At 50.4% G+C, this 25,802-nt stretch overlaps 1 long non-coding RNA gene across 1 annotated transcript in view; it reads right to left on the reverse strand.

Annotated features, from left to right (window-relative positions):
- Positions 1-25,802, reverse strand: part of LOC148138685 (uncharacterized) — a 110,285-nt gene that overhangs the window by 74,930 nt on the left and 9,553 nt on the right. The window contains exon 2 of the long non-coding RNA XR_015753805.1: positions 4,365-4,493. This is a non-coding gene — a long non-coding RNA (uncharacterized LOC148138685). The remainder of the gene's footprint in view (positions 1-4,364; positions 4,494-25,802) is intronic.

The raw sequence follows: 25,802 nt of genomic DNA on the forward strand, positions 1-25,802 counted from the left end.
AGAGGGGAGTGTGAGAGAGAAGGGCTGAAAGAGAGGGCCTGAGAGAGAGGGTGTGAGAGAGATGGGGTGAGAGAGGGATGAGAGAGAGAGAGGGGGGATGAGAGAGAAAGGGATGTGAGAGTGAGAGGGGTTTGAGAGAGAGAGGTTTCAGAGAGAGAGAGGGGTGAGAGAGATTGAGGGGTGAGAGACAGAGGGTGAGAGAGAGGGGTAAAAGACAGAAGGGTGAGACAAAGAGAGAGGTGAGAGAGAGAGGGGTGAGAGAGAGAGAGGTGAGGGAGAGAGGGAGATCGGGGTGGATGAGAGAGCAGGTGTGAAAGAGACAGGGCGTGAAAGAGCGACAGGCTGAGAGAGAGAGGGTGAAAGTGGGGGGAGAGAGGGGGGATGAGAGAGAGGGGGTGAGAGTGAGCGGGTGTGAGAGAGGGGTGTGAGAGAGGGGATCTGAGAGAGGGGTAAGAGAGAGAGTGAGAGAGAGAGGGGTGAGAGAGAGAGGGGTTTGAGAGAGATCGGGCTGGAAGAGAGAGCGGGTAAGAAAGAGACAGGGGATAACAGAGAAACAGGCTAAGAGAGAGAAAGGGTGAGAGAGAGAGGGGTGAGAGAGAGATGTAAGAGAGAGAGGGTGAAAGAGAGAGACGTGTAAGAGAGAGAAGGGTGTGAGCGAGAGGGTTGAGAGAGAGGTGAGAGAGATCGGGGTGGAATAGGGAGCGGGTGAGAAAGAGACGGGGGTGACAGAGAGACAGGCTGAGAGAGAGAGGGGTGAGAGAGAAAGGGTGAGAGAGAGGGTGAGAGAGAAAGGGTGAGAGAAAGAGGGATGAGAGAAAGTGGGTGAGAGTGAGAGGGTCTGAGAGAGAGAGATCAGGTGGGAGAGACTGGGGGTGAGAGAGAGGGGCTGCGAAAGAGAGGGCGAGAGAGAGAGGCTGAGAGAGAGAAGTGTGAGAGAGAGAGACGGGTAAGAGAGAGAAGGGTGAGAGAGAGGACCTGAGGGAGTGAGGGTGAGAGATAGGGGTGAGAGACAAAGGGTGAGAGAGAGGTTTGTGAGAGAGTGGTGTGTGAGAGAGAGAGGGATCAGAGAGAGATGATGAGAGAGAGAGGGTGAGAGTGAGAGGGGCTGAGAGAGAGGGTGAGAGAGAAAGGGTGAGAGAGAGAGGTGAGAGAGAGTGGGTGAGAGAGAGAGGGTGATAGAGAGAGGGGTGAGAGAGAGAGCGTGAGAGAGAGAGTGGTTGTGAGAGAGAAGAGGTTGAGAGAGAGGTGAGGGACAGAGAGTGTGGTGAGAGAGAGGGGCTGAAAGAGAGGGCCTGAGAGAGAGGGGGTGTGAAAGAGTGTGAGAAAGATGGGGTGAGAGAGAGAGGTGAGAGAGAAAGGGTGAGACAGAGAGGGATGTGAGAGTGAGAGGGGGTTGAGAGAGGTTTGTGAGAGAAAGGGGGTGAGAGAGAGAGGGGTGAGAGAGACAGAGAGGGTGAGAGAGAGGGGTGAGAGAGGGGGAGACAGAGAAGGGGTGAGAGAGAGAGGGTGAGAGAGATGGGTAAGAGTGAGAGGGTGTGTGAGAGAGGGGGTGTGAGAGAGGGGGTGTGAGAGAGGGTTAAGAGACAGAGTGAGAGAGAGAGGGGTGAGAGAGTGGGGTGTGAGAGAGATCGGGGTGGAAGAGAGCGCGGGTGAGAAAGAGACAGGGGATGACAGAGAAACAGGCTGAGAGAGAGAGGGTGAGAGAGTGGTGGGAGAGGGGTGAGAGAGAGATGTAAGAGAGAGGGGATGAAAGAGAGAGACGGGTAAGAGAGAGAAGGGTGTAAGAGAGATAGGGCTGAGAGAGAGAGAGGGGTGAGACAGAGAGGGGGTGTGAGAGAGATCGGGGTGGAAGAGAGAGCGGGTGAGAAAGAGACAGGGGTGACAGAGAGACAGGCTGAGAGAGAGAGGTGTGAGAAAGAGGGGTAAGAGAGAGAGGGTGAGAGATAACGGGTGAGAGAGAGAGGGGTGTAGAGAGTGGGGGAGAGTGAGAGGGGCTGAGAGAGAGATCAGGGTGGGAGAGACTGGGTAGAGAGAGAGGGGCTGAGAGAGAGAGTGGCTGCGAAAGAGAGGGTGAGAGAGAAGGCGTGCTAGAGAGAGGCTGAGAGAGAGAAGTGTGTGAGAGAGAGACAGGTAAGAGAGAGAAGGGTTAGAGAAAGAGGGGTGAGAGAGAGAATGGTGAGAGAGAGAGAGAGGGCCTGAGAGAGTGAGGGTGAGAGTGAGGCGTGAGAAAGAGAGGGTGAGAGAGATGGGTGAGAGAGAGAGAGGGATCAGAGAGAGGGATGAGAGAGAGAGTGTGAGAGTGAGAGGGGCTGAGAGAGAGATCAGGGTGGGAGAGACTGGGGGAGAGAGAGGGGCTGAGAGAGAGGCACTCCGAAAGAGAGGGATGATAGAGCGAAGGGTGAGAGAGAGAGCGGTGAGAGAGAGGGGGAGTGAGAGAGAGGGGTGTAGGAGAGAGGGTATGTGCGAGAGATCGGGGTGGAAGAGAGAGCGGGAGTGAAATAGACAGGGGGTGAGAGAGAGAGACAGGCTGACAGAGAGAGACAGTGAAAGAGAGGGGGTGAGAGAGAGAGGGGTGAGGGAGAGAGCGGTGAGAAAGAGAGGGGTGAGAGAGAGAGACGGGGCGTGAGAGATCGGGGTGGAAGAGAGAGCCGGTGAGAAAGAGACAGGGGATGACAGAGAGACAGGCTGAAAGAGAGAGGGTGAGAGAGAGGGGTAAGAGAGAGAGGGGGTGAGAGAGAGGTGTAAGAGAGAGAGGGGTGAAAGAGAGTGAGGGGTGAGAAAGAGAGGGTTTGAGAGAGAGGGGCTGAGAGAGAAAAGGTGAGAGAGAGGGTGAGTGTGAGAGAGGTGTGAGAGAGAGAGCGGTAAGGGAGAGAGAGGTGAAAGAGAGAGAGGGTTGAGAGAGATCATGTTGGGAGAGATTGGGGAGGGAGAGAGAAGGGGGCTGAGAGAGAGGGCTGAGAGAGGGGGGGTGAGAGAGGGGATGAGAGAGCAGGGGTGAGTGAGAGAGAGGGTGAGAGAGGGAGAGGGGTGAGAGAGAGGATGTTTGAGAGAGATCTGGGTGGGAGAGACTGGGGAGAGAGGGGTTCTGAGAGAGAGAGAGGGGGCTGAGAGAGAAGGGGTGAGAGAGAGGGGTGTGAGAGAAGGGGTGTGTGAGAGAGAGAGGGTTAGAGAGAGAGGTGAGAGAGAAAGAGGTAAGGGAGAGAGAAGGGTGAGAGAGGGGGGGTGAGAGAGGGGTGAGAGATGCCAGAGAGAGTGGGGAGAGAGGGGTGGGGAAGGGGATGAGAGAGGGGGAGAGAGGGGTGTGAGAGAGGTGTGAGAGAGAGGGAGAGAGAGGGGAGAGAGGGGAGAGAGAGAAAGGGGAGGGAAGGGGGTTGGAGAGAGGTGAGAGGGGGGAGAGAGGGAGAGAGAGAGGGGGGAGAGAAAGGGAAGGGGGAGGGGGTGGTGAGAGCAAGGGGGTGAGAGAGAGGAGGGAGAAAGAGGAGGGAGAGAGAGGGGAGATGGTGAGAGGGGGAATGAGAGCGAGGGGTGAGGGAAAGGGGTGAGAGAGGGGGGAGAGAAGGGGAGAGGGGCGAGAGGGGTGGGGGAGAGAAAGGGAGAGAGGGGTGAATGAGAGAGGTGGAGTGAGAGGGGGAAGAGAGCACGAGAGGGGCAGAGAGAGAGGGGAAGAGAGTGAGAGGCAGGGAGAGAGAGGGTGAGAGAGAGATGGATTGAGAGTGCGAGGGGGTGTGAGCGAGAGGGGTTGAGAGTGAGAGGGTGTCAGAGAGGGGTGAGAGAGAGGGGCGAGCAAGAGAGTGGGGCGAGAGAGCGAGAGTGGGGGTGAACGAGAGAGAGAGGGGGCAAGGAGGGGGGCAAGAGAGAGAGAGACAGAGGTGCAAATGATTGTGAGGGAGGAGATGGAAATGAGACAGAGAGTCTGAGAGCGACAGAGCGCACGAGAATGGGACGAGAGAGAGAGAGCAAGAGAGAGAGAGGAAGATAGAGAGGAGGCAGAGCGTGATAGGGAGAGATAGAGGGCAATCCAGTGAAAGAGGGATGAGAGAGAGAGGGATGCGAGGGAGAGAGAAGTTGGGTGAGAGAGAGAGTTTGGGTGGAGAGTGAGTGAGGGGGTGAGAGAGAAAGAGAGGGTGAGAAAGAGAGAATGAGGGTGAGGGGGTGAGAGAGAGGGAGAGAGAGAGAGAGTCAGAGAGATGTCTCAGGGAGGACCAGTACAGCAGAGGTGAAAGCAGGTCCCTCACAAGATGGTGGGAATGAAGCTTAGAATGTCACTGTTCCTTACACAGCTCTGTGTCTATATCCTGTCTTCTGGGTCTGAATACAGAAGGTCGCTAACCACTCCCTGTGCTGTTTACTGTGAGTGATCTTACCGGCAGCAGGATTTACTGAAGGCTCCAGATCTCCCTCTCCATCTCTCTCTGGCTGACCAACCGTCTTTGATGTGGTTATGGACGAGACAGGAGTTAGGAATTCGGCTGAGACAGGAACGTCCTGAGTACCTACAGGAGACAGAGAAATAGACAGAATGGGAAATTAGACTGATGCAGTCAGGGTTACACATGGAGAATGACACTGAATCCCACAGAGATCTGGAAAATCCCAGTCTCCATCCCTGGCCTGTACTGCTGCGTCTCTCTGGAGTGGGGAATTCTGTTTGCTCAGGATCTGGAGTAGCTGCAAGAGCGAGAGATGTTGACAGAGGCAGCAATTAGAGCCACACAGTGAGGGATACCACATGGAGAGAGACTGAGTGATATCACCAGGGTGCAGGATGGTATCAGGATCACACAATGGTCATGATGAAAGGGTTGTGACTCATGGTGCACGGGCATCAGTACTCACTGACGGTTGAGCAATGAGTGCGAGAGGTGATGGCCTCGTACTATTCTCACCAGACTGTTCATCCAGATGTTAATGCCGGTGTCCAGTATAACCCATCTAACTGCTTAATATCCTTTCAGGATGGAAATCTGTTATAGGCAGCGGGTCTGGCCTACACATGATCCAGACCCAGAGCGATGGGGTTGACTCTAAACAGCTCTCTGTAATGATCCAGCAAGGCACTCAGCTCAAGGGCAGCTCGGGGTGGGCATGCGATGCTGGCCAGCCAGAGACAGCAACATCCCGTGAGTGAATTAGACATAACATTGCTGGGAGCAGTGTCCTGGCCAATCACGTCGGTAGGCTTATGGACAGGACTTTAAACTGACAGAGAGGATGCAGGGCCAGGGTTCAGGTGAAAGGTGCTTTCCATATCCAGAGAGAAATGGCGATGTAGCTGAAGACAAGCAGAAAGGAACAGGAAGAGACAGAGTTTAACTGAAACTGTACATCAGTGAATTGGACTGTGACAAGAAATTATGGAAAGAGTCAGTCGTAATGTTTTTTTTTTGGACTGGCTAAAGTCTCTGCAATAAGGTGGATGGACTGTGGCACAGAGATAAATGCGATTTAGTGGCGACAGCGTGAACAAAAGGTGGAACATGAATATTCTATTGTCCACCTCCTTGAGGGGTGTCAGGGAGTGCAGGATGGGTAACCCTGACAGTAATGGGGAACAAAGGCATTACAGCGAAAGCATTTGGCCTCAGAGGTGAAGCTGAATCAGCCTGAATGCAGATTCTGGGTAACACGTGTCATAAACACAAACAGGAGAACAGTTTTGAGGCTGCCTGACAGCATTTCATTGCTCAACCCTGTTACACATTCCAAAGAATTCCTGTGTAATGCAAAGGCACTGTGATCATTTTGGGAGACTTCAGTCTTTGTATAATCTGGGACAGTCACTTTGGCAAAAGTGATGTTCTCCAAACTCCTCTTTGTTTCTGTCAGTGTTTGTTTGAATAACACGTTGTGCAAATGGCCAGGGACGTGACTATCTCAGATCGACCGTTGGCTGATGACGCTGAGGGAAGGAGTAATGTCACATTGAGATATCCTCGGGGAAATTGCAGTATAGTGGAATTCAGTGAGATGATTGATTTTTAAAGTGACTAAAAAGCACACCCTACAATCACAACCAAAGCCATTGACATGTGTTTGAGAGGAGAACTGACCAAGGTAAACAGGGGAAACAGTGAAGTGTATGGCTGTAAATGGACAATGGAAAACATTCACAGTCATAGAGATGTACAGCACAGAATCAGGGCCTTCGGTCCAACTCATCCACGCCACCCACATACCCTAACATAATCTCGTCACATTTGCCAGCACTTTGCCCAAATCCCTCTCAACCCTTCCTGTTCGTGTACCCATCCAGATGCCTTTTAAATGCAGTAATTGTACCAGTCTCCACCACTTCATCTGGCAGGTCATTCCATACAAGCAACACGCTCCACATCAAAACGTTGTCCCTTACATTCCTTTTATATCTTTCCCCTCTCATCCTGAACCTAGGCACTGCAGTTCTGGACTACACCACCCCAGGGAAAAGACATTGACTGTTCATCCTAACCATGCCTCTCATGGCTTTATAAACCTCCATATGGATACCCCTCAGCCTCAGACATTCCAGGGAAAACAGGCCCAGACAATTTAACCTCTTCCTGTAGCTCAAATCCTCCAATCCTGTCAGCATCTTTGTAAATCTTTTCTGAACCCTTTCAATTTACACAATATCCTTCCATCAGGGAGGAGACAAGAATTTCATGCAATATTCCAACACTGGCTTATCCAATGTCCTGTACAGCCACACCATGACCTCCCAACTCCTCTACTCAATGCACTGATCAGTAAACACAAGCATACCAAACACATTCTTCACTATCCTATCGACCCACAATTCTCCTTTCAAGGAACAATGAACCTGCTCTCCAAGGTTTCTTTGTTCAGAAACACTCCCTGGGACCTTAACATTAAGTGTATCAGTCCTGCGAAGAGTTGCTTTCCCAAAATGCAGCACCATCCATTTATCTAAATGAAGCTCCATCTGCCACTCCTCACCCCATTGGGATCTGTCAGGGAGAGTGGGATTGCAGTGTTGTGTAGGGATCAGTCAGGGAGGGGGGTGTGCAGTGTTGGGTAGGGATCAGTCAGGGAGGGGGGAGATTGCAGTGTTGTGTAGGGATCAGTCAGGGAGGGGGTGAGTGCAGTGTTGGGTAGGGATCAGTCAGGGAGGGGGTGAGTGCAGTGTTGGGTAGGGATCAGTCAGGGAGGGGGAGAGTGCAGTGTTGGGTAGGGATCAGTCAGGGAGGGGGTGAGTGCAGTGTTGGGTAGGGATCAGTCAGGGAGGGGGTGAGTGCAGTGTTGGGTAGGGATCAGTCAGGGAGGGGGAGAGTGCAGTGTTGGGTAGGGATCAGTCAGGGAGTTCACCATCCCATTGTAATGTGAAGGAACATTCTTCACTTTCCACGACACCTCCAATTTTGGTGTCATCTGCAAACTTACTAAATATACCTGCTATGTTCACATCCAAATCATTTATATAATTAATGGAAAGTAGTGGACGCAGCACCGATCCTTGTGGCACTCCACTGGTCACAGGTCTCCAGTCTGAAAAAACAACCCTCCACAACCACCCTCTGTCGTCTACCTTCGTGCCAGTTCTGTATCCAAATGGCTGGTTTTCCCTGTATTCCGTGAGATCTATCCTTGCTCTCCAATCTCCCATGTGGAAACTCTTCGAATACCTTACTGAAGCCCATATCACTTACACCCACCGCTCTGCCCTCAACAATCCTTTTGTTACTTCTTCAAAAAACTCAATACCTTGAAACATGATTTCCCACGAACAAAGCAATGCTGACCATCCCCAATTAGACATTGCCTTTCTAAACACATCTAACTCCCGTCCCTCATGGATCCGGCCTTCAACGTGCCGACGACGGACGTCAGGCAAACTAGTCTGTAGTTCCCTGGCTTGTCCTGACCACCCGTCTTAAACAGTGGCACCACATTAACCCAACCTCCAGTCTTCTGGCACCTCACATGTGTCTATCGATGATACAAATATTTCAGAAAGGGGCCCAGCAATCACTTCTGTAGCTTCCCACAGAGATCGAGAGTAGACCTGACAAAGTCCTGGGGATTTATCCACCTTTATATGTTTCAAGACATCCAGCACCTCCTCCTCTGTTATGTGGACATTTTGCAAGATTTATTTCCCAAAGTTATTTCCCAAACCATCATTCAATTCTATATCTTCCATGTCCTTGTCTACAGGAAATACTTGTTCAGTATTTTCCCAATTTCCTACAGCTCCACGTGCAGACGATCTTGATCTTTGGGGGGCCCTATTCTCTCCCCAGTGACGCTTTGGCCTTCATGTATTTGTAAAAGCTCTTTGGATTCTCCTTAGCCCTAATTGACAAAACAATCACATGTACACTTTTTGCAATCCTGCTTTCCAATCTATCCCTACCCAACACTGCAATCTCCCCCTCCCTCACTGATCCCAAACCAACAATACAATCACCCCCTCCCTGACTGATCCCTACACAACACTGCAATGTCCCCAACCCTGACTGATCCCTACCCAACACAGCACTCACCCCCTCCCTGACTGACCCCTTCCCAACACTGCAATGTCCCCAACCCTGACTGATCCCTACACAACACTGCACTCACCCCCTCCCTGACTGATCCCTACACAACACTGCAATGTCCCCAACCCTGACTGATCCCTACCCAACACTGCACTCACCCCCTCCCTGACTGATCCCTACCCAACACTGCACTCACCCCCTCCCTGACTGATCCCTACCCAACACTGCACTCACCCCCTCCCTGACTGATCCCTACCCAACACTGCACTCACCCCCTCCCTGACTGATCCCTACCCAACACTGCACTCTCCCCCTCCCTGACTGATCCCTACCCAACACTATAATCACCCCCTCCCTGACTGACCCCTAGACAACACTGCAATCTCCCTCTTTTTCACTGATCCCTACCCAACACTGCACTCACCCCCTCCCTGACTGATCCCTACCCAACACTGCAATCTCCCCCTCCCTGACTGATCCCTAACAACACTGCAATCTCCCCCTCCCTGACTGATCCCTACCCAACACTGCAATCTCCCCCTCCCTGACTGAACCCTTCCCAACACTGCAATGTCCCCAACCCTGACTGATCCCGACCCAACACTGCAATCACCCTCTCTCTCTCGCTGATCTGAAAAAGGGTTGCTGGAACAGCGCAACAGGTCAGGCAGCATCCAGGGAACAGGAGAATCGACGTTTCGGGCATAAGCCCTTCTTCAGGAAGCCCTTCGTCCTCAAGAAGGGCTTATGCCCGAAACGTCGATTCTCCTGTTCCCTGGATGCTGTCTGACCTGCTGCGCTGTTCCAGCAACCCTTTTTCAGCTCTGATCTCCAGCATCTGCAGACATCACTTTTTCCCCTCCCTCTCTGATCCCTCCCCAACCCTGCACTCACCCCCTCCCTGACTGATCCCTACACAACACTGCACTCACCCCCTCCCTGACTGATCCCTACACAACACTGCACTCACCCCCTCCCTGACTGATCCCTACCCAACTCTGCACTCACCCCCTCCCTGACTGATCCCTACCCAACACTGCACTAACCCCTTCCCTGACTGATCCCTACCCAACACTGCACTCACCCCCTCCCTGACTGATCCCTACCCAACACTGCACTCACCCCCTCCCTAACTGATCCCTACCCAACACTGCACTCACCCCCTCCCTAACTGATCCCTACCCAACACTGCACTCACCCCCTCCCTGACTGATCCCTACCCAACACTATAATCACCCCCTCCCTGACTGACCCCTAGACAACACTGCAATCTCCCTCTTTTTCACTGATCCCTAGACAACACTGCACTCACCCCCTCCCTGACTGATCCCTACCCAACACTGCAATCTCCCCCTCCCTGACTGAACCCTACCCCACACTAAATTCACCCCCTCACTGACTGATCCCGATACATCACTGAATCAAACACTCTGTGACTGATGTAGACATAATAAACTAATCACCCCCTTCCTGACTGATCACTGCCCAGCACTGCAATCTCCCCCTTCCTTAGTGATACTGACACAACTCTGCACTCACCACTCCCCCACGAAAGGTTTGATCGCATGGAATCCAGGGGGCATTGGTAAACTGGATACACAATTGGCTTGATGGTAGGAAGCAGAGGGTAACAGTCAGACTGGAGGCCTGGGACTAGTGGTGTGCATCAGCGGTCATAGAATCATAGAATCCCTCCTCTGTGTAAACAGGCCCTTTGGCCCAACAGGTTCTCTGGCCCTCTGAAGATTATTCCACCCAAACCCATTCCCCTACCCTGTTACTCTACATTTACCCCTGACTAATGCAACTTACTTACACATCCATGAACACCATTGGCAATTGAGCATGGCCAATTTACCTGACCTGCACATCTTTGGATTGTGGGAGGAAACCGGAGCACCAAGAGGGAACCCACACAGACATGGGGAGAACATAGAAACTCAGTTGGGGTGGCATGGTTGCTCAGTGGTTGGTACTGCTGCATCACAGTGCCAGGGACCCGGGTTCGACCCTGGCCTCGGGTGACTGTCTGTGTGGAGTTTACACATTCTCCCTGTGTCTGCGTAGGTTTTCTCCGGGTGCTCCAGTTTCCTCCAACAATCCAAAAATGCGCAGGTCAGATGAATTGGCCAGGCTAAATTGTCCATAGTGCTAGGTGCCTTCTTCCAAGGTATTAGGTAGGGAGAATGGCTCTGGGTGGGTTACTCTTCAGCAGGTCAGTGTGGACTTGTTGGGCCAAATGGCCTCTTTCTATACTGTAGGAAATCTAACCCTAACAGGATTTAACTCACGCAGACCATTCTGTGAGGTTGGAATTGAACCCAGATCCACAGTGCTGTGGGGTAGCAGTGCTAACCACTGAGCCACTGAGCTGGTCAGTGCTAGGCCCATTGCTGTTTGTTATCGATATCAATGATTTGGACGAGGATGTTTAAGGCATGATTAGAAAGTTTGCAGATTACACTAAAATAAGTGAGGAAGGTTCTCAGCAATTGCAACAGGGCCTTGATCAGCTGGGGAATTGGGCTGAGAAATGGCAAATGGAGTTTAATACAGACAAGGGCGAGATTGAGCATTTTGGAAAGTCACATCAGACAGGGGTTTCGTGGTGGTAGGTAGGGCCTGAAGGAGTGTGGTGGAACAGAGGGTCTTTGGATTCCAGGTTTACGGTTCTCTGAAAGGGGAGTCAGAGGTAGACTGGGCAGTGAAGAAGGCTTTTGGCACAATGAGCCCTTCATCAGTCAGGGCATGGAATATCGAAGTTGGGAAGTTATGTTGTAGTTGTGCAGGATGTTGGTGAGGCCGCACTTGGAATATTGTGTTCAGTTTTGGCCACCTTGCTATAAAAAGGATGTTATTAAACCGAAAAGAGTGCAGAAGGAATTTACAAGGATATTGCCAGAACTCAACGAGACGGTTATAGAGAGAGGTTGGACAAGCTAAGACATTGTCTTTCGTGTGTAGGAGACTGAGGGGTGTCCTTATAGAGGTGTATAAGATCATGGGAGGCATGGATAGGGTGAATGCACTCAGTCTTTATCCAAGGCTTGGGGAATCGAGGATGAAAAGGCATCAGTTTAAGGTGAAAGGGGAAAGATGAAAAGGGAACCTGGCGGACACTGTTTTTATCCAGAGTGTACATACATACGGAATGAACTACCTGCGCAACTGGTCAAGGAGTATACATTTAATAACATTTAAAAGGCACTTGGACAAATACATGGAGAGGAACGTGTTGGAAGAATATGGGTCAAGTGCAGGGAAACGGGGTTCGTGTGGATGGACCAGTTTGTGCCAAAGAGCCTGCCTCCATGCTGTCGAACTCTGTGACTCTATGAACATACCCAGGTGTCCCATAATACAGAAGCAGCCAAAGCAACATGAACACGAGCCGGTACAAATGTGAAACAGTCCGGCAGAATTTGGCAGGAAGCCAGCCTGGGCGTGCAGCGAAGGATTACTGGCACAGGAGCTGTGGTGAGAAGCCCATAGAGAACTGGGGAAGGAAGCTGGAAAGCTCACTCTACTGCCGATAGCCTGGAGGATCCCCGGCTGGGATAAGGCAGCTGGGATCCGGTCACCCCAGGGAAACCTACAGGCTGTGACTGAGGTAGGTCTCCTACACAATGAGCAGGACAGAAGGTTGCAGGAAAATCTCACTCACATGGGACTACTCCAGTTACAATTGGGAAGAGCCCAATCCAGTGAAAGGGGCGTCTCTGGGGATGGGGAGGCAGCCTCAGGTTACATTGACAATCTGGAAGGACAGTGTATGAGCTCCAAGCAGCTGCATGGGTCCAGTACGCCTGCAACACGGAGCAACCCACATCAGGGCCCAGCAGGAGGTGCCAGGAGCAAATACAATCCCCAGGGAACCAGGGCTCCTCCCAGAGTGGGATAGTGTGTGCCTTTGGGATTCTACATCCCCAGGGAGATAATGACAGGCCCCACACTGACACATCCCACACCCGCTCACAGATGGGAACTCCCACTGCCTTTTTCCCAGCTAACTGCACCTTTTGCCCCCAGCGCTGGCCCACAGCCGAACTCAGATTCCATGAACCCTGTGGTTACCCAGTGTCAGACAGCTGATGGTCTCACTCCGTACACAATAGCCATCCCAGCCACCCAGCTGGTGGGCAGCACCAAAAAGGCCACTCTGTTTGATCCTGTCTCAAGACCAGATACATTTTTGGATGAGATAGACGGACTGGATGCTGACAAACAAACTAAATTAATCACCATGTGACTTTGTCCACCAGGCCATTCAGCCCTCCCTGAGGGACAACAGTGAGGGAGGGGCATCCATGATGAAATGAAGGCAGCGGTCCTCACTGCTCGAGAAAAGTCCCATCCCAGGTTCGTGACAAACAGCGGAAATATTTGTTCCAGAAGAACACCCACACTAACATGTCTCACTGTCAGTTGCAGCAGCTCACCAAGGGCTGGGTTAGTAACAGCTGTAAGGACACTTTCGGTGGGACACTGGGCTTGGTGCGAGGAATTCCAATTATCCCAAGTGACAAAGTTAGGCTGGGGATCTTTGAAGCCGAAAGTATCGAAATTATATTAAAAAAGGTATTTGGATGGGGTATCATGATTCAATCCCACATGCTGTGGAGGTAGAGGGGACATTGACAGGGACCACACTTACGTAAATGTGAAGGAACAGGCCATACCACAGCATTCCCACCGCCTGTCATTAACGAATTCGGTTCCTCTCACATCAAGCTGTGGTCCTAACCGCACTCACCTTGATATATCTCGGGATAGCGGTGGTTAGGATTGCAGGCTGTAACAGATGGGTACGATCATGGTGAATCATGCCTGGACACACCCCCAGGGACTGGAAGGTAGATGGAACTCCCCGGGCGATCACCTTAGTTTCATTCATTTGCAGGGTTTGAGTGTTCCTGGCTGGGCCCAGTATTGATTGCCTGTCCGTAGCTGCTCGGGAGCTGGTTTTGGTGGTGAGCTGCCTCCTTGAACTGTTGCAAGTGGTGGACCACAAGGTCCTTAGGGAGGGAATTCCTGGAGCTTGAGCGAGCAGGTCTCATTCCCTTGCATTTATTCTGCTCATTGGATGTTGGCTATGCATCACAATTCTGTATGGATTCTCAGAACGGAATATGTTTTGTCGAAACAGTTAGGAGTGCCACAGTCGCTCAGTGGTGAGCACTGTTACCTCACAGCGCCAGAGACCTGGGTTTGATTCCACTCCTGAGCGACTGTCTGTGTGGTGTTTGTACATTCTCCCTGCATCTGCATGGGTTTTCTCCCACTGTTCAATGGTGGGCAGTTTTGACAGATTGCCCGTAGTGTCGAGGGATCTTCAGGTTAGCTGGAATAGCCATGGGAAATGCAGGGTTTCAGGGATATCATCAGGGGATGGATCTGAGTTGGATTCTCTTCAGAGGGTCATTGTGGACTCGATGGGCTGAAGGGCCTGTTTCTGCTCTGTAGGGATTCTATGATATCACTTATCAGCCATATGACAATCGGTTTGACCAATGTACAAAATGGCTTTCGCTCAAACAGCAGGCTACTCTGACAACAAACATAACCAGCTTTTAAAATTAGGTTTGTAATTCATTGTATAAGCTTCTTTCCATTCAAAAGACTGGGTGGGGGAGGGGGAATGGGTGAAATGTTGCGGCCTCCTTGCTAAAACACAGATAGACAGCCAAGAGATGCTGGGTATATCGGACAAGTTATACTCCCAAATCACAAAAGCCAGACAGCAGCCAGATGGTTATCCCATCAGCATAATGTCAAAGGCAGCAGGTCCCCTGGGCAGGCATATCCCGAACAACGTCTCCACCAAACAAAGGAGGGTCCACATAGGAAGGCACCGGGTCCTGCTACACAAAGAAACTAACAGGAACAAGCCATCCAAATGATCAGCAACGCTTCAAACTATTAACGGATTCTCCGAATGGGCCAGAAGTGTAGAAAGTTCTGGGAAACCATCCAGAAATGAACAAAAGCAGGGATCACCTGCAGACTGATCTCTTGAATTTTCTGGAGGCTTTCTGAGGTGCCCAACATGGCAAGGGACAGAGACCAGCTCACCACCCAGAGAGAGGGAGAGAGAGAGGGAGAGAGACAAGCTGAAGGAAACCCCAGGAGCATGGGAGAGAGGGAGTGTGAAAAACCATTGAGAGAGAGGGAGCTGGAACCAACTGGAATACTGAGTGTCCCCCCTTCAGTCTGTCCATGCTTCAACGCCTGTTTCTCTCAGTCTGACTTCCCCTTCTCTCTTTGTCCTTCTCTCTCCCTGTCTGTCTCTTTCTCTCAATCTGCCTTTCTCTCACACCCTCCCTCTCACTGTCTGTCTCTGCCCCATCTTTCTCTCATTCCCCTTTTCCATCCCCACTCTCTCTACCTCTCTCTCTTTTTCTCACCCTCCCTTTCTCTTTTTCTTTGTTTCAGACCTGAAAGTGCTCACCTAATTTTGAATCCCCTAAAAATATTTTGCCCATCATTTTCACTCTCCTCCCAAATTTATTCCCTTCCCCAAATATCTTTCCTCACAAATACCTACCTCACCAACTGTGCCCCCCTCAAATATTTTGCTGCCCCCCAACATTGCTGTGAGCCCCACTCCCTGGGGCAGAGGGAGTTGAGTGGAAAAGTGTGGAGCTGGAAAAGCCCAGCAGGTCAGGCCTGAACCATCGACTCTCCTGGCTGACCTGCTGTGCTTCTCCAGCTCCTCACTTTGTAACTCTGACTCTCCAACATCTGCAGTCCTCAATTTCTCACACCGGTAAATGTGTCTGGGTTGACTGACTGGTCTGTGACTGTTTTAGTGTACAGCAAGATCCCAGCCTGAGAATTACAGAAGGTTTGCATCACAGATGGAGTCCTTTCTGCCCATCATCCCCCTGCCCCATTAAATGATCCTGGTCCGGTTCAGGATCCTCAGGATTGGCCCCTGAATGGCCTCATTGACTATCCTTACTGTGGAGACCTCTTCTCTACCCTGTCTCAGACTTTGCATCACATGCTATCCCTCCCGCCATCTCTCTATGACAACAGCCCCTCCTTTCTCTACCAACCTCAAAACCCCATCAAACCCTCCCCCTGTCTCTGGCTGTCCCACTCCCTCTGTGTCTCCCACTCTCCCCCTTCCCATGCAGACTCACAGACCCTGGGCTGGAGGACATAGTGCAGAGACTAACTCGCCTTTTGACTGACTGCTGTAATGCACAGCAAGATCCCACTCTAAAACCATCGCCAAGTACACACACTGTCCTTCTCCCTCAATATATGTCCTTCTCACTCTCTCTCCCTCTCTCTCCCTGTCTCTCTCACTCTGTCCTTTTCTCACTCCACCTCCCTGACTCTCACTGCCCATTTCTCTCTCTCCACTTTCTCCATCTCCACTCTCTCCATCTCTCTCTCTCTTTTTGTCACTCTCCCTTTCTCCTTCTCTTTTTCTCTTTTTCAGACGCACTCAGAAAAGTACTTAATGTTCCTTCCATTCACCCCCTCCCCACAGTCGGGGTAAATCCCGGGACAGACCAGGCACTGAGGCAAACTCTTCCCAATGCCCCTTCCCCAGTCACTGGGACAGAGCAGAGGGGTCCAGGGAGAAAGAGGGAGAGAAACTACAGGAGATAAAGAGAGATGGACGGACAGACAGCGTGAGGGAGGGAGAGAACAAGACAAAGACAGGCGGGGGAGGGGGAAGGGGAGAGGAAGTGAGACGAACTGAGAGAGAGCAGGACAGAGAGAGAGAGAGTGAAACTCCAAGGAGAGAAATACAATGTCAGACAGATACAAGGTGAAAATGGGGAGAGAAAGGCAGGGAGAGAAGTTCAGGCAGACAGCAAGACGGAAATCCCAGGGAGAGAGATAGGACAGAGAGAGAGAGAGAGAGAGAGGAGCTGCAGCAGCAGAGAGATAGAGCTGAGAGAGTGGGATGGTGGTGGGGGCTGTGATGTGGCTAGAGTGATGTACAGACAGGAATAGCAAGATCCCACAGAGCTGTCAGACAGATGCAGAGAGAGATTTGCAGAACACTGGGAAATGTACATTGGACAGAGATGTGAAGGATGTTGAGAGATAGGGATTGGAGGAAAGATGTGGGAGAGAGAACTGGGAACACAGAAATAGACATGAGAGCTGCAGAGAGAGAGGGAAGCAGTAAAATCTCTGGGATCAGATCCCTCTCGAGCATTTTGCTCCTTTGTCTCTCCCCGTTCCCACAGACGGCCTGAATCCCACTGTGTGTGTTTGTGTGTGAGTGTGTGTATGTGAATGTGTCTGTGTGTGTCTGCGTGTGTATGTCTGTGTGTGAGTCTGTGTGTGTCTGCGTGTGTGTGCCTGTGTGTGTGTGTGCCTGCGTGTGTGTCTGTGTGTGTGTGTCTGTGTGTGTGTCTGTATGTGTGTGTGTGTGCGCCTGTGCGTGTCTGTGTGTGTGCCTGTGTGTGTCTGTGTGTGTGTCTGTGTGTGTGTGTATGTGTGTGCCTGTGTGTGTCTGTGTGTGTGTCTGTGTGTGTGTGTGTGTGTGCCTGTGCATGTCTGTGCGTGTGTGTGCCTGTGTGTGTCTGTGTGTGTGTCTGTGTGTGTGTGTCTGTGTGTGTGTGCCTGTGTGTGTGTGTGTGTGTGCCTGTGTGTGCCTGTGTGTGTGCCTGTGTGTGTGTGTCTGTGTGTGTGTGTGTCTGTATGTGTCTGTGTGTGTGTGTGTGTGGGTGTGTCCGTGTGTGTGTGTGCTTTCGTCTGATGATTCCTCATGGCAGAATAATTTGATTCTCTGTCTCTGTATTGTCCTAGTTTCAGCTCCCAAATCGAATGTTGAATCATCCACGATCCTATTGAATACCAGAGCAGGCTCGAGGGGCTGGATGGTCTGCTGTTCCTATTTCGGATGGTCTTATGTTCTTAACACTACCTCCCAGCTCTTGGCCCCCACACTGGAGGTTAGGACGACACAAGGGCCTGATCTGTAGAGTGCTGCCCTCTTCCGTGAGTCTCGGAGGGAACCAGCCTGATTTGGATGGGAGGTGCAGCCTCTCAGTGAGAAGTGAAATCTCCTTGAGGTTCCCCTCAGTCTCTCACTGTAAGGTGGAGCAGGCCAGTCTCGGGGAAGCAAACAGCAGGCCAGATGTGCCCTGTCCTCCAGCTCCATTTCAGATGGCCAGATGGGAGGGGCTTGTTTCCTTCATCAGCTTCCCGTGCTCTCCCTTCTGGGTTAGGGTGGGGCCGAATGGCCTTGCTCTTGGCTCCTATTGAGGTGCAGGCTGGCTGTGATTGGGTTATACAGGGCATGCCCCTGGAGTGAAGTCAGTTAGCTCAGTTGGCTGGACAGTTGGTTTATAATGCAGAGTAAAACCAATAGCGTGTGTTCAATTCCCACACCAGCTGGGGTTATTCTGAAGGACTCTCCTTCCCAACCTCTCCCCTCAGCCGGGCCATGGTGACCCTCTGATTAAATCCCCACCAGACACCGCTCTCTCATGAGGAGCTGTCCCATGCTCTGGTAAGACATTACATTGGTTTGTACCTGGGGCACTGTGTGCAGGACTGGTCACTGCATTGCCAGAGGGATGTTTGTGTGTGGGGAAGGTTTACCGGATAAATCCCCATGGGAATGAACAGCACTCTCTTTCCCCCAGTTAAGCCACCCTGACAGATTTTGAGTCTTTGGAGACACAAGGACCAATTCACCTGAAACAGGAGCTGGATTTTATATTCATGGGCACCCAATAAGATTGGCGAGTTTACATACGCACGCGCACACACACACTCCCTCAAACAAACATAGACACATTCTCACACACACATACACACAGGACCCCGCCACACACAGGCTCTCTCACACACACAGACACACGCTCCCTCAAACACAAACACAGACACACTCACACACACATACACACAGGCACAACTCTCTCACACACATACACACACAAGCATACACTATATCTCTCACACACATACACGTACAGACATACGCTCCCTCAAATACACACACGGACACACTCTCTCACACATACACGCAGACACACTCTCTCTCTCACACAGACACACTCTCTCTCACACACACACACTGTCTCTCATTCACACACACTCTCACACACACACACTCTCATTCTCTCACACATCCACTCATTCTCACGCACAGACACTCTCTCTCTCTCACACACACACTGTCTCTCATACACTCACAGGCACTCTCTCACACACACACACACTCTGTCTCTCTCACACACACAGACATTCTCTCTCACACACATACACACAGACAGACACACGATCTTTCAAACACACACAGGCACACTCTCTCACACACACCCATAAACACACAGTTACTCTCTCTCTCTCACACATACACACGCTCCCTCAAGCACACAGAGACACACTCACACACACACATAAATGCATAGTTACTCTCTCTCATACACACACAGACACACGCTCCTTCAAACACACATAGACACACTCTCTCTCACACACACACATGGACACACACTCTCTCACACACACACACTGACACACACTCTCTCACACACACAGACGTTCTCTCTCACACTCACATAAACACACAGTTACACTCTCTCTCACACACACATACGCACGCAGACACACGCTCCCTCAAATATGCATAGACACACTCACACACACACACACACGGACACCCACACTCTCTCTCACACACACTGACACACACACTCTCACAAACAGATACACTCACTCTCACACACACATGCACACAGACACACACTCTCTCTCACACACATACACACTCTTTCTCACACACTGTCATACAGACACACAGACACATACACATATAGACACACAGACACACAAACACATAGACACACAGACACATTCTCTCACACACACAGCGACACTCTCACACACACATACACATAGACACACACTCTCTCACACACATACACACTCTCTCACACACACTCTCACTCACACACATGCACACAGAGACACACACACCCTCAAACACACACACAGCCACACACTCTCACATGAACATGCACTTTCTCTCTCACGCACACATATACAGACACACAGAGATACACATGCATCCACTCTTTCACACACACAAACACGGACAGTCTCTCTCTCTCTCTGTCTGTCTCTCTCTGACTGTTTCCCCACGCACACACATACACACACACATACACACACTGGAAAGGCAAAGTTGAGGTTTTGATGGAGAAATGATTTCTCCGAGGACTGAGCCATGATCTCACATGATGACTGCTCCAGGGGGACAGACAGCAGCTACAGAGACTTGTTGGATCTTCCTGTGCACCACCTCTTGCATCGACAGCATTAGTCTGTTTGGGTGCCTGATTTTCTAAAATGTCTCCAAGCAACAAGTAACAATAGATTGATGAATGTTTTCCCCCAAACCATGTTTCAGACACAGGCTACTGTTATTTTTCACTGATTGTGTAAAATGATCTGGATCTGCTGAAATGGGGAGTGGCTTCCATTTCAAACTATGACACCAGAGTGCCTCGGGGACCCTGAGGAAATGATCAGGGAATTGCATCTGTTCCTTTCTACCCTCTGCACTCTGTACCACCAGACAGTGCACCCTCAGTACCTCAGATAGTTCTCCCTGAATACCCCAGATAGTGCTCCCTCAATACCTCAGAAAATGCTCCCTCAATATCTCAGAAAGTGCTCCCTCATGGCCTCAGATAGTGCTCCCTCAGTCCCTCAGATAGTGCTCCCTCAATACCTCAGGAAGTGCTCCCTCAATATTTCAGATAGTTCTCCCTCAGTACCTTAGATAGTTCTCCCTCAGTACCTCAGATAGTGCTCCTTCAATACCTCAGAAAGTGCCCCTCCAATAGCTCACATAGTTCACCCTCAGTACCTCAGATAATGATCCCTCAATACTTCAGATAGTGCTTCCACAGTACCTCAGATAGTTTTCCCTCAGTACCTCAGATAGTGATTCCTCAGTACGTCAGAATGTGCTCCCTCAGTACCTCAGAAAGTGCTCCCTCAGTACCTCAGAAAGTGCACCTTCAATATCTCAGAAAGTGCTCCCTCAATACCTCAGAAAGTGCTCTCTCAGTACATCAGACAGTGCTCCCTCAATAGCTCAAGAAAGTGCTTCCTCAGTACTTCAGAAAGTTCTCCCTCAGTACCTCAGAAATTGCTCCCTCAATACATCAGAAGGTGCTCCCTCAGTACCTCAGAAAGTGCTCTCTCAGTACCTCAGAAAGCGTTCTCTCAGTACATCAGTCAGTGCTCCCTCAATAGCTCAAGAAAGTGCTTCCTCAGTACTTCAGAAAGTTCTCCCTCAGTATCTCAGAAGGTGCTCCCTCAGTACCTCAGAAAGTGCTCCCTCAATGCCTCTGAAATTGCTCCCTCAATACCTCAGGAAGTGCTCCCTCAATACCTCAGATATTTCTCCCTCAATACCTCAGAAAGCGCTCCCTCAATACCTCAGATAGTTCTCCCTCAGTACCTCAGATAGTGCTCCCTCAATGTTTCAGATCGTTCTCCCTCAATACCTCTGATAGTGCTCCCACAATACCTCTGAAAGTGCTCCCTCAAAACCTCAAGAGGTGCTCCCTCAATACCTCTGAAAGTGCTCCCACAATACCTCAGATAGTTCTCCCTCATACCTCCAAAAGTGTTCCCTCAATACCTCAGAAAGTGCTCCCTCAGTACCTCAGAAAGTGCTCCCTCAGTATCTTGGATAGTTCTCTCTCAGTACCTCAGAAACTGCTCCCTCAGTACCTCAGATAGTGCACACTCAGTACCTCAGACAGTGCTCCCTCAATACCTCAGAACGTGCTCCCTCAGTACCTCAGACAGTGCTCCCTCAATACCTCAGAAAGTGCTCCCTCAGTACCTCAGAAAGTGCTCCCTCAATATCTAAGAAAGTGCTCCCTAAATATCTCAGATAGTTCTCCCTCAATATCTCAGATAGTGCTCCCTCACTACCTCAGATAGGTCTCCCTCAGTACCTCAGATAGTGCTCCCACAATACCTCTGAAAGTGCTCCCTCAAAACCTCAAAAAGTGCTCCCTCAATACCTCTGAAAGTGCTCCCTGAATACCTCAGATAGTTCTCCCTCATACCTCCGAAAGTGTTCCCTCAATACATCAGAAAGTGCTCCCTCAGTACCTCAGACAGTGCTCCCGCAATACCTCCGAAAGTGTTCCCTCAATGCCATTGAAAGTACTCCCTCAATACCACAGAAGGTGCTCCCTCAATATCTCAGATAATTCTGCCTCAATATCTCAGATAGTTCGCCCTCAATGCTTCAGATAGTGCTTCCTCAGTACCTCCAATCGTTTTCCCTCAGTACCTCAGATAGTGATTCCTCAGTACGTCAGAATGTGCTCCCTCAGTACCTCTGAAAGGTCTCCCTCAATATCTCAGAAAGTGCTCCCTCAGTACCTTAGATAGTTCTCCCTCAATATCTCAAAAAGTGCTCCACCAATACCTCAGAAAGTGCTCTCTCAGTACCTCAGAAAGTGTTCTCAAAGTACCTCAGACAGTGCTCCCTCAATAGATCAGAAAGTGCTTCCTCAGTACTTCAGAAAGTTCTCCCTCAGTACCTCATAAAGTGCTCCCTTAAGGCCTCTGAAAGTGCTCCCTCAATACCTCAGGAAGTGCTCCGTCAATACCTCAGATATTTCTCCCTCCATACCTCAGAAAGTGCTCCCTCAATATCTCAGATAGTTCTCCCTCAATATCTCAGATAGTGCTTCCTCAATACCTCAGATAGTTCTCCCTCAGTACCTCAGATAGTGCTCCCTCAATACCTCAGAAAGTGCTCCCTCAATATTTCAGATAATTCTCCCTCAATTTCTCTGAAAGTGCTCCCTCAATACCTCAAAAAGTGCTCCCTCAATGCCTTTGAAAGTGCTCCCTGAGTACCTCAGAAAGCCCTCCATCAATACTTCAGGAAGTGCTCCCCCAATATCACAGAAGGTGCTCTCTCAGTACCTCAGAAAGTGTTCTCTCAGTACCTCAGACAATGCTCCCTCAATACCTCAGAAAGCGCTCCCTCAGTACCTCAGAATGTGCCCCCTCAATGCCTCTGAAATTGCTCCCTCAATACCTCAAAAAGTGCTCCCTCAGTATCTCAGATAGTTCGCCCTCAATATCTCAGATAATGCTCCCTCAACACCTCTGAAAGTGCTCCCTCAACACCTCTGAAAGTGCTCCCTCAATACCTCAAAAAGTGCTCCCTCAGTACCTCAGAAAGTGCTCCCTCAATACCTCAGAAAGTGCTCCCTCAGTACCTCAGAAAGTGCTCCCTCAGTACCTCAGAAAGGGCTCCCTCAGTACCTCAGATAGTGCACACTCAGTGCCTCAGACAGTGCTCCCTCAATACCTGAGAAAGTGCTTCCTCAGTACCTCCGAAAGTGCTCCCTCAGTACCTCAGAAAGTGCTCCCTCAGTACCTCAGACAGTGCTCCCCCAATACCTCAGAAAGTGCTCCCTCAATATCTAAGAAAGTGCTCCCTCAATATCTTAGATAGTTCTCCCTCAATACCTCAGACAGTGCTCCCTCAATACCTCAGAAAGTGTTCCCTCAATGACATTGAAAGTGCTCTCTCAGTACCTCAGAAAGTGTTCTCACTGTACCTCAGAAAGTGCTCCCTCAATACCTCAGAAAGTGCTCCCTCAATACCTCAGAAAGTGCTCCCTCAGTACCTCATAAAGTGCTCCTTTAATGCCTCTGAAAGTGCTCCCTCAATACCTCGGAACGTGCTCCCTCAATATCTCAGATAGTTCTCCCTCAATATCTCAGATAGTGCTTCGTCAATACCTCAGATAGTTCTCCCTCAGTACCTCAGAAAGTGTTTCCTCAATACCTCAGAAAGTGCTCACTCAATACCTCAGGAAGTGCTCCCTCAATACCTCAGGAAGTGCTCCCTCAATACCTGAGGAAGTGCTCGCTCAGTACCTCAGACAGTGCTCCCCCAATACCTCAGAAGTTGCTCTCTCAGTACCTCAGAAAGTGCTCTCTCAGTACCTCAGAAAGTGCTCCCTCAATGCCTCAGGAAGTGCTCCCTCAATACCTCAGGAAGTGCTCGCTCAATACCTCAGACAGTGCTCCACCAATACCTCAGAAGGTGCTCTCTCAGTACCTCAGAAAGAGTTCTATCAGTACCTCAGACAGTGCTCCCTCAATACCTCAGGAAGTGCTCCCTCAATACCTCAGATAGTTCTCCCTCAATACCTCAGAAAGTGCTCTCTCAATACCTCAGAAAGTGCTCTCTCAATACCTCAGATAGTTCTCACTCATACCTCCGAAAGTACTCCCTCAATATCTCAGAAAGTGCTCCCTCAGTACCTCAGAAAGCGCTCACTCAGTACCTTATATAGTTCTCCCTCCATACCTCAGAATGTGCTCCCTCAGTACCTCAGATAGTGCACACTCAGTACCTCAGATAGTGCACACTCAGTACCTCAGACAGTGCTCCCTCAATACCTCAGAAAGTGCTTACTCAGTACCTCAGAAAGTGCTCCCTCAGTACCTCAGAAAGTGTTCCCTCAGTACCTCAGCCAGTGCTCCCCCAATACCTCAGAAATTGCTCCCTCAGTACCTCAGAAAGTGCTCCTTCAATATCTAAGAAAGTGCTCCCTCAATATCTCAGATAGTTCTCCCTCCATACCTCAGACAGTGCTCCCTCAATACCTCAGAAATTGTTCCCGCAATATTTCAGATAATTGTGCCTCAATATCTCAGGTAGTTCTCCCTCAATACTTCAGATAGTGCTTCCTCATACCTCAGATAGTTTTCTCTCAGTACCTCAGATAGTGATTCCTCAGTACGTCAGAATTGCCCCCTCAGTATCTCTGAAAGTGCTCCCTCAATATCTCAGAAATGCTCCCTCAGTACCTTAGATAGTTCTCCCTCAGAACCTCAGAAAGTGCTCCCTCAGTACCTCAGATAGTGCACACTCTGTACCTCAAACATTGCTCCACCAATACCTCAGAAAGTGCTTCCTCAGTACCTCAGATAGTTTTCCCTCAGTACCTCAGAAAGTGCTCACTCAATAGATCAGAAAGTGCTCCCTCAGTACCTCAGATAGTTCTCCCTCAATATCTCAGGAAGTGCTCCCTCAATACCTCAGACAGTGCTCCCCAATACCTCAGAAAGTGCTCGCTCAATACCTCAGATAGTTCTCCCTCAATACCTCAGACAGTGCTCCCCAATACCTCAGAAAGTGCTCGCTCAATACCTCAGATAGTTCTCCCTCAATACCTCAGAAAGTGCTCCCTCAGTACCTCAGGTAGTGCATACTCAATACCTCAGATAGTTTTTAGATTAGATTAGATTACTTACAGTATGGAAACAGGCCCTTCGGCCCAACAAGTCCACACTGCCCCGCCGAAGCGCAACCCACCCATACCCCTACCCCTACATTTACCCCTTACCTAACACTACGGGCAATTTAGCATGGCCAATTCACCTGACCTGCACATCTTTTGGATTGTGGGAGGAAACCGGAGCACCCGGAGGAAACCCACGCAGACACGGGGAGAACGTGCAAACTCCACACAGTCAGTCGCCTGAGGCGGGAATTGAACCCGGGTCTCTGGCGCTGTGAGGCAGCAGTGCTAACCAGTGTGCCACCGTGCCGCCCACAATACCTCAGATAGTTCTCCCTCAATACCTCAGAAAGTGCTCCCTCAATACCTCAGGAAGTGCTCACTCAATACCTCAGTCAGTGCTCCCTCAATACCTCAGAAAGTGCTCCATCAATACCTCAGATTGTTCTCCCTCAGTACCTCAGAAAGTGCTCCCTCAGTACCTCAGAAAGTGCTCGCTCAGTACCTCAGAAAGTGCTCCCTCAGTACCTCAGAAAGTGCTCCCTTCATGCCTCTGAAAGTGCTCCCTCAATACCTCAGGATGTGCTCCCTCAATACCTCAGGTATTTCTCCCTCAATATCTCAGATAGTGCTCCCTCAATATCTCAGATAGTTCTTCCTCAGTACCTCAGATAGTGCTCCCTCAATACCTCAGAATGTGCTCCCTCAATATTTCAGATAGTTCTCCCTCAATACCTCAGATCGTGCTCCCTCAATACCTCTGAAAGTGCTCCCTCAATACGTCAGAAAGTGCTCCCTCAATACCTCAGAAAGTGCTCCCTAAAAACCTCAGAGAGTTCTCCCTCATACCTCCGAACGTGCTTCCTCAATATCTCAGAAAGTGCTCCCTCAGTACCTCAGAAAGTGCTCCCTCAGTGCCTTAGATAATTCTCCCTCAGTACCTCAGAAAGTGTTCCCTCGCTACCTCAGATAGTGCACACTCAGTACCTCAGACAGTGCTCCCTCAATACCTCAAAAAGTGCTCCCTCAATACCTCAGA

The sequence above is a fragment of the Chiloscyllium plagiosum genome, unplaced genomic scaffold (genome assembly GCF_037043375.1).
Source record: "Chiloscyllium plagiosum isolate Xiang-an unplaced genomic scaffold, Cpla_swu_hap1 HiC_scaffold_39, whole genome shotgun sequence".
NCBI classification, from domain to species: domain Eukaryota; kingdom Metazoa; phylum Chordata; class Chondrichthyes; order Orectolobiformes; family Hemiscylliidae; genus Chiloscyllium; species Chiloscyllium plagiosum.